The sequence below is a fragment of the Peromyscus eremicus genome, chromosome 19 (assembly GCF_949786415.1).
Source record: "Peromyscus eremicus chromosome 19, PerEre_H2_v1, whole genome shotgun sequence".
NCBI lineage: Eukaryota > Metazoa > Chordata > Mammalia > Rodentia > Cricetidae > Peromyscus > Peromyscus eremicus.
The window spans coordinates 18,789,550-18,802,586 of NC_081435.1; positions in this window are offsets into that span (position 1 = coordinate 18,789,550).

Sequence of the window (13,037 nt, forward strand, 5' to 3'; positions counted from 1 at the left end):
GAGTGGCCAAGGCCTGGGAACAAAGATTTCATTGTCTCAAGTACTATGTTGACCTGTAAATGGTAGCATGAACTTTTGTAGTCCTGGAGCAAAAGAAATTCAGAAATGCTGGAATTTACCAAACACATTTGTGGAGTCCCAAGGGTGAGAAGCAGTGACTCTTGTTTCACAGGAGTGTGGAAAAGGAGCATAGAGAGACCACAGCTGATTTAGTTCTCAGTGGCTGTGTTCTTTAGAGATGTAGTCTTCTGGGTTTCTGTTATTGCCCTTTCTCAAACTGCCATTCCAGTATGCAAAGTCTTATCTAACGTGGATCCTGGGACTCATGATTCTCTCCTCTTCTGATATGCAGCCTTAATCATATAGCTGACTGCATGTGACTTTCCAACGCTAGCATGAACTGATCACTCCTAGACAAGCAGGTGCTAGCTACCAATGAGGGAACACAGGGGTTTAAAGCCTCCGGATTATTTGTGGATTTTGTTGATTTCTCAAAGCACCACATACTGAAAATGGAACAGAATTACTTATTTCTTACACAAGCAGAAAGATTATAGCAAAGCGGAGAAGCTTCTGTTGCAGACAAACACTAACTACCTGGAACAATTATCAGCTTGCAAATTTGAGAAACCAATGTTTTGCTATCACTACTTTTCCAAAATTTTGACTTGATATGTGAAAGGATTTTAGGTCAGAAACACAGGTTTGTGATCAATGGCTTTAAAAGGACTAGAAATAGTTAATTTTGCTCTCGATCAGCACCATTCCAACACTTTGTAGTCATGAATCTTTAACCAATTCATAACAAGTATAGTATCTCAAAGAGCAGTGTGGCTTGTTTCTGGGAATTTGTGATATAGATGATAGATATATAGGTAGGTAGGTAGGTAGGTAGGTAGGTAGGTAGATAGATAGAGAGAGAGACAGAGAGAGAGAGAGAGAGAGTGATTGATATATAGATATTGATAGATTAGATAAAGAAATAGAGATAGATTTGTATGTAAATAGATGGTAGAAACAGATAGATGATAGATAGAAAGATAGATAGATAGATGATAGACAGATGATAATTAGATATTGATAGGAGATAGAAACAGAAAGATAATAGGTATTATATAGAAAATATGCAAATGATAGATGTTTCCATAGATAGGTAGGTCCATAAATACATAGACAACAGATATGTACACATGCACACTCACACATGTGTGTGTGCATTTGTTGTGTAAAACAAATAATTTTTTTAAGGAACCTCATAAAGAAAAACATAGAACTACTGTTTTGCTGTTTGGGGCACATAGGAAAGTGAAGGTCTGCTTGCCTTTCAAATTGTGTTATATGTCTGTGTCTGTTTCATTTGCTAGAAACCACAGGCAAAATGGCTGATATTTAACCTGTTTTTATTCCGATGACACTTCCTTACAGAAGGCACCTATCTCTGTACTGATTTTCTTTTGTCTATCAGTGTTTATGTCTATGATTAGTTGTGTAACATGTTAGAAATATCACATTAGCTTCATTAGAACTGCTTAATACATCTTGTAACTCTCTTGTAAGACTAAAAATCATTTTCAGTGAAAGGTTAAGTTTTTCTAACACTAATTGAATACTTGCATGTCCTGAGCTATCGACAAGCTTTGTATGTGGCATCCCACTCAGCAAGGTAGATGTCCTGCTTCCAGTCTTACTTTCTGCCAATAAAGCAGGGGAAAGTGGGTGTTTTGTCCTAGGACATGGGGGTAGTAATTAGAAGAGTTGAGATCCGAAGGAATTTAGTCTGGATCTACTGACTCATTCTTAGGAGAGGTTTGTGGAACAGAGGACTGAGCTTAATGTCTGTCAACAATGAGGAGCCTAGATATTCCATACTTCAATAAATAAATAAATGAATAAGACAAATAAAATTCTCTTTCATTCCAAAGACCTTGCCCTCAACTTCAGGATGAACCAGAACTTTATTCCTCTCTTGACCGATCAATGAACATATGCATGTTGTAGAATGTGTGTCATGAACCTGAGATGATCAGATCCCTAACTGCTAGTGCTATGTGCACAGAGATGATACAGGAGCACAGGCTCCCCTCTCCTGGATTATTCTAAGTACCTCAAGTCCCAACTTCTACTGAAGGGATGCCTGGCTGATGGCCTTCCCATGCACCTGCCAAGGTCAAAAAAGAATAAAGAGTGTGGTAATATATTGTGCACCCTAATAAAATTTGCCTGAAGATCAGAGAAGCATAGGAAGCCCCAGCCATCACCTCTTACCTCATCAACTCCTCAGCCTGAAAGAGCCTTAGTTCCTGTCTCCTCATGGCTTATATACATTTCTCTGCCCACCATATCACTTCCTTTCTCAACCTCTCTCGTGCTGGGATTAAAGGTGTGTGTGCTTCCCAAGCAAAGGCATGGGATCTCAAGTGCTGGGATTAAAGGCATGTGATTCCCAAGTATTGGGATTAAAGGTGTGTTCCACTACAGCCTGGCTCTGTTTCTCTCCTAGACTGAGTCAATCTAATGTAGTCCAGGGTGGCTTTGAACTCACAGAGATCCAGAGGGATCTCTGCCTCAAGAGTGCTAGGATTAAATGTGTGTGCCACTACTGTCTGGCATCTATGTACAATCTAGTGGCTTGTTTCATTCTCTGATCTTCAAGCAAATTTTATTAGGGTACACAATATATCACCACAAAAGAGCTATTAAAAGGAAAGGAATGGACCCCCATCAAGAATACAAGAAATGAATTCTCATCAGAAGCAACATTAGGATAAGACACTGTGCACTCTTTATAATATTCACTAAAAATATGAAGTAGAAAAATTCATAGATAATAGAAAACTACTCAAAAATGGCCCAAAGTAGATGAAAACAGTACTTACAAAATAAAGAATATATAATAAAGCTTTATAATAGATTTAACTGACAGTTGGACATAATGGCAAAATTACCTAAACAAATGTTAATTTGGAAGAAAAATATCCTTAATACTACCTAAAAAGCCTCCAACTATGAGCTAAGATATAAAATTTCAGGGCCAGATGGAGCAAGTCTAACAGCTGTCTAATATCTAAAAGGAAAAGAAAATGAGATGAAAGCAATCTTTGAAGAGGTAGCAGCTGAGAGCTCTCCAGAAGTCAAAGCCTAAGCCTAAATACTCAAGGAACCCTAAAACTATGAACAAGTCAAGATCAACACTGGTACTCTCATACACAACAGAATCTGTGGGAAACAAACACAATAGGTTTTTAAATCATAGAGGAGAACAAGTCAGATCTCCATAGGAACAGCAATTCTGAAAGTTACTCTATAATTCCGAACACAAGAATAGAAGCGAATGGTATGCTTTGAATGGGATGGGAAAATTCCGTTCTAGATTTACCTTTCTATACACAACAGCATTCAAATAACAGAAAGGAACATACATATTTCCTTATAAGCAAAAAGTGCATAGTGCTGGGCAAGGGCAAATCTTAAGTAAAGGAAAGAAAAAAAGCCACGCATAAGGTGCAAGTTAGGTAGTTAGGTTACCCTTAAAAGAAGGAATGAGTTGCAGAAAAGAACACCCAGAGGGAAAAACCAAAACCATAGCAACAAAGAATACTACTGCAGGATTAGCTGGAGGGTGGGTCTTTCAGAGATAAAAGTTTTCGTATCCAACAACTATGTCCACACAACTACCTGTAACTCCTCCCCCAGGGGCTCTGGCAACACCTTCTGGCTTCTGTGGAAACCTATGTTCTTTTATAAGCACTAAGGTCCTGTACCCCACAAAACACAATTAAAAACAAATCTTTAACAAAATGATAAGTCAGGAAAATGTCAGCTTCCATGATGGCCACAGTTGTTTGAAAAGAGAGGTACAGGTTGATAATATTTGCTAATTGTTAACTTTGCTCTTTTTTTTCTAATACCTCAAGCTGTAAAGTTAAGATATCAAATGTAGAACTTTCTAATCTAATAATACTAAGAATTACAAGTGTAAACTTCTCCCTTTACTTTCACTGTGTCTTGTAAGTTTTGATATGCTGTGGTTTCATGGTCTTCTAGCTCTAAGCACTCCCTAGGTTTTATAGTGTTTTTTTTTTTTTTTTTTTTTTTTAGAAAGTTAATGCAGTCATCTTGAATGGGGCCAAGACTCTCTGGTCTTCATTTCTTCTTGCATCTCTTTGGCTTGTATCTCTAGTTTTTAAAAAATTTGCCCAATTAATAAAATTGAATTCCTTGATGTTCAGCTTATTAAACACATTATTTTATTGTCCTTTAGTATTTTTAATACTTCTTGCTTTTCAATATTCATATTTTTATTTTAGTTTTTTTGTCTGTTTCCTTGTTAATTCCTCTGGCTAACTTTGTAAAGTTAAAGATAATATCAATGATTCTATATTTATTTTCTTTCTCAATAAAAAGTTATAAAATATTTATATAAAATAATATAAAATATTTCCCCACAAGATCTTATTTCAGGTCTCAAACTCTATCACTCAATTTAAATATTTTCCAATATCTATTGTGAATTTATGCTTAACCCAATTACTAATAAGAAGTTTGTAAGTTTCCAAATATTTGGGGATTCCTACTTATAAATGTTTATGGTTTGACTATAAGTCTGTTGTGACTTGGTGATCTATGTTGTAAAATTTCATTCATTTGACTATACTAGTAGACATTTCGATATGCACTATATGAGCTGTCTTAACAAATGTTGACTAACAGCAAAAATAAATCATGTGCTTTTTCTTTCATGTATTTTCAGCAGATACTATTTGCTTAACTTTTCTTAATATTGTTTAATTAAATTATAACTTATTTGTCCTGTTTCACTGCTTTGTTTGGTGCTGGAGATCAAAGCTCTAGGCTTGTGCATGTGAGGCGAGCACTCTACCACTGAGATACACCCTCAGGACTTATTAATTTCCTCATTGGTTTCTCTTTCTAATGGTTCTACAAAGCATTAAGAGAAATTGTAAAAAAGAAAAGAAAAAAAAAAGAAAAAACACCCATGATGGTTTAAACCATCAAGGTTTTAAATTTTAATTAAAATCTCTTAATTTCTACCTATTTGGGATTTGTGTTTATTACTAGGCACATTGCCAACTTTGACTGTCTTTCATCTTATTGGTAACAGGAAAGATTTATCCATCAGAACTGGCTGACTGAAAATAGTATGAAATGTTAGTATCATGAAAATGTTTTCACCACCTCATACCTTTTCATCTTGTTGTCAAATCTTCCTCTTAGTGAGTCAGCTTCAGCTATGAACACCTGTAAGCCCAGTCAGTGCTGGGCAGGTAGAGGCAAGAAGCCAAGGTCAACTACCTGGTGATTTCAAGGATACTCAGCCAATACTCAGTCTCAAAGAAACAATTAATGTGTCAGCTTCAAATTGCCTTAGATATTTCCATCTTTTTATAGTAATTTGCTTTAATTTTTTTTTGGTCTTTACATTTGAATGCAGTTCTTGAGGACTGGCAATAATTGGAAACTGAATTTTAAAATAATATAGATCTCAGAATTTTATTTAACATGTTTAATTTAATAAGAGTAATTTGATTATTAATATAATTAGAAAAGTATCTGTAACTTTACTATTTGTATCTATTTACTATTATGGGACTCATACTTCACTTCTTTTAAGATTTTGTTTGTTTGTTTGTTTTTTTGAGACTCTGTGCAACAACCCTAGCTGTCCTGGAACAAGTTCTGTAGACCAGACTGGCCTCGAACTCACAGAATTCAGCCTGCCTCTACCTCCCAAGTGTTGGGATTAAAGGCGTGCACCACCACTGCCAGCTCATAGTTCATTACTTATTTTTGCCTTTCTTTGAGTGTTTTGTATATTTTATAAATTCTACTTTACATTATTTACTTGCCATTTTTCTAAATGTTCTTATCAGACTAAATTATCATCAATATTGTCCTATTCTACTTAAAATTTAATATGTAAATATAATTGGCTATGGAAAGATTACAATTAACAATGTCACTTGAATTATTGGAGATGGGAGGTGAACTCTAAATCCAAATCATTTGAGGTACCAAGATCACCCTAAGCCTGGCCCACACCTTCTGGTAACACCCCTCATAAAAGGACATGGAAGAAGGAAGCTTTACTTTCTTTCTGCTTGCCCTCACTCTCACTGGCAGGTTCATCTATCCTGGGCCACACCTACACTGGTGTTAGAACATACTTTTTCAGGATGCCAAAGTGGACTGAAAACTGACAGCTCTCTAAGACCTCCCCCAGACTCTAGCACCAGATTACAACTCCTGAGACACACAGTCTGGTGGCCTTCCTGTCAGCAGAAAGTTATTGTTCACTACTTAAACCATAGCCTGTAAGCCACTCTAATAAATCCCATATGCGTATTAATTCTACCATTTCTTTTCCTTGGGGAACCCTGGCTAATATAAGATTATTTAAGTAGAAGATATTTTGATTGAATTCAAGAAGCCTGACATGTGATTAAAATATTCCCATTATTACCTGTTTCACGTACTCCATGTCTTAAGATAAATGACACTCTCTGGACTATAGTTCACACACAACACTGTCAAGATGCTTGGCTTCAATAAACGGAAACAATTGCAATAATATACAAAATTTATTATCCCTAGAAAATGTTTAAATTTTAATTCTGATCAATTATTCTTAATCTTTCTCTTCTCTTATCCCTTGTGAGAAGTTTTGAAAATCTAAGCAAAAAGTCAGCGGATTCTTGAGAGTCACTGAGTTCTTAAGGTTTTGAAAATAGTATAGTTCCATCTAAGGCTTAACTGAAAACTAATTCGATTACATGTGTATAATCTCTTCTCGAGGTACCTCAACTCTTTATTTCATTTAGCTGTGCCACCCACTCCCCCACTGGACCCTGAAACTCATATCCCGAACTCATTATGTCATAGAAAAACAACCACATTGACAGTAAATCACTAAGGAAGATGCCTTTGTCCAGCAACTATGATTTCTCAGGACTATTGATGGGGCAGGAAATACTGCATTAAAAGAAAGCTGGCATTGTGTCACCAACCATGGAACTTCATAGCTGACTGGTAAAGAAAGACATTAAACAGCTAAGTGAATTCAGCCTCAAGGAATGCTGACTCACCTAATCTCTTTCCCAATTGTTCCACTTAGGACAGATACTCCTAAGTCTCTTTCATCCCACTCCAAATTACCCCATACTCTATCCCTAAATGAAAACCCAGCCTTGAAATATGCCTCCCTTGTTCTCAGTGACAATAAATTTCATTTCCTTTCCCAAGAGCAAGCCTGCCCTCTACAATATAAATCAACTTTGCCTTGCCTACTCCCCCAATTCTCCACTTCACCAAATTCTACAATCAGCAGAATACAAGTTTAGAAACTTATGAGCAAGCAAAAATGGAATTTGCTTTGGTGTGTGAAAGCAGATAAGAAAGTTGCCGGCAGCCAGAGATTAGTTAATTATTTTATGTTGTTATTAAATAATTACATAACCACAAGTATGTGTTCATTATTAAAAAGGGAAGGGAAAGTAGAGAATATCTACGAATGAATAGGAGGTAGTTCATGCTAAATGACATTAGAGCGTAAGAGAATAAAAGCTTCAACAATAAGTAAACAGCTTAGCCTCAGACCCAAGGCCACATGTGTGACCATGACTGTGATATGTATTAAAAATTAGTAGAGAGCTTGGCCTCAGATCTCAAGTCACATATATGACTACCACTGTGGCCACAGGTCATAATCATTAGAAACCTTGGCTGCAAACCCAAGGCTACATGTACAACCTTAACTGGCCAGCTGTAATATTAACCATGAGAATGTACTTGATAATCTAAAATTAAAAAAAATTATACAGTGGAAAAACTTTTATTGTAAATTGTGCAAAGTTCAACATTTATGGAGAATGAAAAAAATAATTAAATTTAAATTTAAAGAACAAAGTTCAAGATGTATCACCAAACAACAAAGACCCAAATAACCAAGTGGAATAACAATGTAAATGTAAAAGTGACACTGTGCATTACAGAGGGACTAGTCAACACTTCTCAGTGAAGAAAGACGGGTTGACACTTTGGAGTGTACCTAGAAGAGTCAACAGTGAACAATGTAGATACAACAGTCAAAACTGCATAATGTAGATGGAAGGATCAACACTACACAGTGTAAATAGAAGAGACCAACGTTATGCACTGTAGATAGAAGAGTCAACACTGGGCAGTGTAGATGGAAGGACCAATGCTGTATAAAGTAGACAGAAGGAGCCAACACTACACACTGTAGATGGAAGGGTAAAGACTGCACACTGTAGACAGAATCAACTAACATGTCAGTTTAGATAGAAAAAGCCAATACTGGGCAGTGTAGATGGAGGGGACCCACATTCTGAAGAGTAGCCTCTTGTTACTACCATTATAAAGCAAATATCCTGTTGTCATTTTTATCTGATTCCATAGTTTTAGTCCAAAATGATAGGATATTAATGAAATTTAGAACAGCTGCTTTTGATAGGTATTGTCATTATATACTGAAAATTACTAAAAAGTAAAAATGTCTTCTAAAGTGAGGTATCTGAAAGAGGTGAAGGCATACCATCTTGTTACATCACATATAGAAAGGTAAACTTTGTTTTGTTTGATAATAGTAAATTTCACATAGGAACAAGTATCATTTGATCTCTTGATGGTCATTTGAACTGATATTTTATTTTAGAAAACATAACTAAGCATAGTTTCAGCTCTGTTCTGAGTGTAGTGTCAGACAAGGTAGCTCATAACTAGAAAAATGAGACAAGTATGTAAAGAAGGGAATAGCCCTGAGAGCTTACTTCTTTTGTTTTACATTTTAATCATTTATTTCCTTCCTTATTTCATAATTGATTTTATGATTTTTCTCAAGTACATACACTATTGCACAGTGAAGAGACCCATAAATGGCTGCAGTGTGGATTTAAGGTGTTCTTTGATAGAGCTACCAAGATATCATTTACAGGTGCCTCCCAGAAGCCTTAATCTTTGGTGCAAAGACAAAGCCCAGGCATCTCCCAACAGCAGCCACAGGGCAAAACCAGAAAGCAATCTGCACTAGAATAAGGACAAAGTTTCCTCAGAGTTGGTATGAATAACAAAGTGTAAATTTCTGGGCCAGTTCTGAAGTGAATTAATTACTTGAAGACCAACCTTGGGTGAACTTTTTCTTCCTTCCTCCTCTATCTTTTTTTTCTCACAATAGTGCATGTGGTAGGACCCTCGGGGAGCAATAAGACACTTGGATAAGCCAGTTGTAGATTAAATATAGACTCCCTGTGGCAGTGCTTATCTCCTGCCTTCCCTCCTGCTTGCAAAGATGCAGGAGCAGGATTACCGCTACAGCTGTGCTTCCTAGAGGACCGATCAATGCAGCCATAAGATCTGAAATGCAGAAGGATTTTCAACTCTAAGAATATTTTTTAAGCAAGAAAGAAAACTGTTTTTGAAAGTTGTAATGCTGTGGAATCCCAATACTCATTAAAGACAGAAAATGAGTTTATAAAAATTGTTTCATTGTCTTATTTTGGGTCCTATCTATAGAATTACCTTCCCCCATCAAAAGATAAAGTTGAGTTTCTAGAGAACATTAATTCTGAGCCAGCATCTTATTTATTTAATCAAAATTGGATTGGGGTCATACTTTTCTTCATAAGTCATGGAGGCAATACCAGAAATGTTAAACTCACAACTATTACCTCTTCAAGAATTTGATATTGAGTTCTGCTTTTATGCAAATATTTAGGACAATTTCTGAACTAGCTGAAATATGAAACCAAGAAAGAACTCTCAGAAACACAATGAGAGCTCTGATGGGCATTCAACCTAATGTAAAGTCTTCTCAGTCGGGATTCACCTTCTGCATTGTCTTTGAGGACATTCACCTCTAGACTTCTGAAGTCCTCTCTCATCACAGGACACTTTCCCACATCCTGTGCAGGTGGGATGTAGTTATCCTGAAGGAAGTGATAGCAGTGCAACTGAGCCACAAATATGTAGAGATGATACATTTACATTAGTTCTACAGTTTCTTCTTCTAGTCCATTTTAGTCCATGAGTAGATATGGATTGAGAAACCCAGTGTGCCACAAGCTATGCTTTGCCAACCAGACTCAGCCCTCTCTTCCTAGTTCATTGATCATTGAGCTATCATAATTCCAAGAGAAGCAGAGAATGCCAGGATATTGGACTGGTAGAAAGCATAGGTCATTAGCATAATTGGCAGGTTTACAATTGCTCCCCTTTCAGAAAGTATAATATAAATATTGCTTTAATTCACTCATGACAAGAATTTCTGAAAATTCTTGGAATTTTACTATTGTGGATTTTTTGGAAAATAGAGAAATGTCTAATACCTTTAAAAAATAATTCACATTTCCTAAACTTAAATGTAATTGGGTAATTTCTATATACTCACAATACTAAGTAACCATTACCTCTCTAAAACAGAACATTTCCAGCATCTTCAATGTGTTGTCAGTTCCTCCTCTTTTTCCTCTTCTGCCTCAGACATCCAGTAATCTACTGTTTGTCTCCATGAGTCTACTATTCTGTAGATTTCATATAAATGTAGTTGAATTAAACATGAGCTTTCATCCCTGACTTACTTTGATTTGCCTAAAGTTTTTAAGGTTTAGCCAATATTTCCTGAACACAACACATTTTGTCATTTCATTAGTTAATAGCCATTGAAGTATTTGGTTTTGATTATTGTGGATAATGTGGGTATGAAAGTTTTTGTGCATGTTACTTGTGGACATAAGCTTTGTCTTAGATATGGTTCTAGAAGTGGAACTAATCTAATTTACAATTTGACCTACATTTATATTTTTGTGAAAATACCTGGCTTTCCTGTCTATTGATTACTTCTTCCCTGCTCAGAACATATAGGTCTTTTAATCTTTCCATGGTTTATTAAACTCTTTACAGCTAAATTTTTGAAATGTACTAGCTATCTTTATTAAAGTAGAAACTATTCTTTCATGGTCAGTACATAAAGCTTTTTCTTCCATCTCGATGCTTCCTGTAATGTCCATCAGGCATGTCTGCTGTGTCTCAGCTCTCTCACACCTCCCTTACTTGATCCAGTTCCTATGCTAAACAAGTGAAAAAAGGAAGGAGGTGAAACTCTGACCTCTTTCCAAAATTCTCTGACCTTGAAGCCACAGAGATACTTATCAGATTCAGTTAAGTGAACAACACCTAACAGAACTTGTCAGCAAATCATCAAATCTCCAGCATTGCCATAGCTACCACCTCAGATGAAAACCCTGAGAGCCCTTCTAAGAAGCAGCTCTTACGTTTCTCTTTCTAACTTGACTCTGGGGTCATCTCCCAGGACTGTTTAACATGTGTAGTTTTTCTCACCTACAACACTCTCACTCTGCCCAACTGCTTTCCTATGTTGCCTGTATCGTTATCTTCCTGAAGGGCGGTCAATAATTGTGATAAATACGTAAAGATTGCAGTTCTTTAGCATGCAAAAGTTTGGGTAATCCATCACTTGATGTTTTCATACAATTCTAGGACACTGTGAATCAACCTCATGGAAATTATAACTATTCACAATCTTTCTTTGTCATTCCGTCTGTTTGCTTTCTCTAATCCCTCAATTCTGTCTCTAGGCCCCAATGTTTTTCACCTCAACACTATCTTTGTTTTTTCTGAGTACTCCTAAGAAAGTCCTTTTCTTTTTCTTTTTTTTTTTTTATGGTTTGTCGAGACAGGGTTTCTTTGTGTAGCTTTGCACCTTTCCTGGAACTTGCTCTATAGACCAGGCTGGCCTCGAACTCACAGAGATCCGCCTGCCTCTGCCTCCCGAGTGCTGGGATTAAAAGTGTGCGTCACCACCGCCCAGCTAAGAAAATCCATCGTTGCTCATATTCCTCTTAATTTTGTTTGGAACTGGGAGTCATGTGTTGTTTTTATAGGTTGTTGTGGTCATGCTTCCATCACAACTACCCAGATATCATACTGCAGCTCACTGTAGATCACCACGTTGTGCTGAATATTGTCTTTATTTTCTTTTTTCTGTTTGTATACTTATCATAATCAGGTTCTTTTTCAACAAGAGTAACCATGTTTCATGTTTCACCCATTGTTTTTATACTAACATATAATCTGGTGTTTAATATACATTTTGTTATTTGTGTTACCAGCGATCAGGGTCTGGGTATTTCCAGTGTCTTGGCATCTTATATAAGAATGAAATAAATGTGTATATGTGTGCAAAAGACTAAGCATACCTTACTTGGCTGGGTGTGATGGCACATGCCTTTAATTGTAGTATTCTAGCATTCAAGAGGCATAGGCAGGTGGATCTCTGTTAGTTTGCTGCCAGCCTGGTCTAAAAAGTGAGTTCTAGGATAGCCTGGGCTGTTAAATAGAGAAACCCTGTCTCAAAAAAAAATACTTTGTTCAAAGAAAAGCAATAATATAGATTAGAAATAAATATGCAAATATGCTGTTAAGAGAGAAAGTGTGCCACATGAATAAAGGGTATGTGGGGCTTCCTTTCATGAGTTTCTACAGAAGGAGGAGTTTGGTTGTTATTGACATAGTGAGAGAGGCTCTGATTTAATTGACAGGTTAAGTTATATAACATTTTTCTACTGTACATGTCCCTGCTCCTATTGCACATCAAATCTTGAATAAGCATTAGATGCTAAATAGGCAATTCTCCTTGAAAGTTCTCTTTGAGAACACACATGTACAACTCTAAAAACAGTCAAATCATTGCATTGTCTGTAGTTCCCAGACTGTGTTCAAGGATGCTCTTAAATAGAAATGAGTGTTATCAAGGTTGCTAAGGAGAGCAGTTTATTTCCATTGTTTAATGCTGGGACATGTGGCACTCAATGTAACTGGGGGTTCAAGGCTGCTAACGGTTTGCTATGTAGATTGTTCAGAGAGGATTGTTCATGGCCGCCTGGGAAGCTTAGCTACACTGTATGCTTGTCTGCCTTACTTGGAGTTTAACCAAAGAAGCAGAATTCAAAGGCTGGTTAGATAAAGAAAACAAGAGAGATATA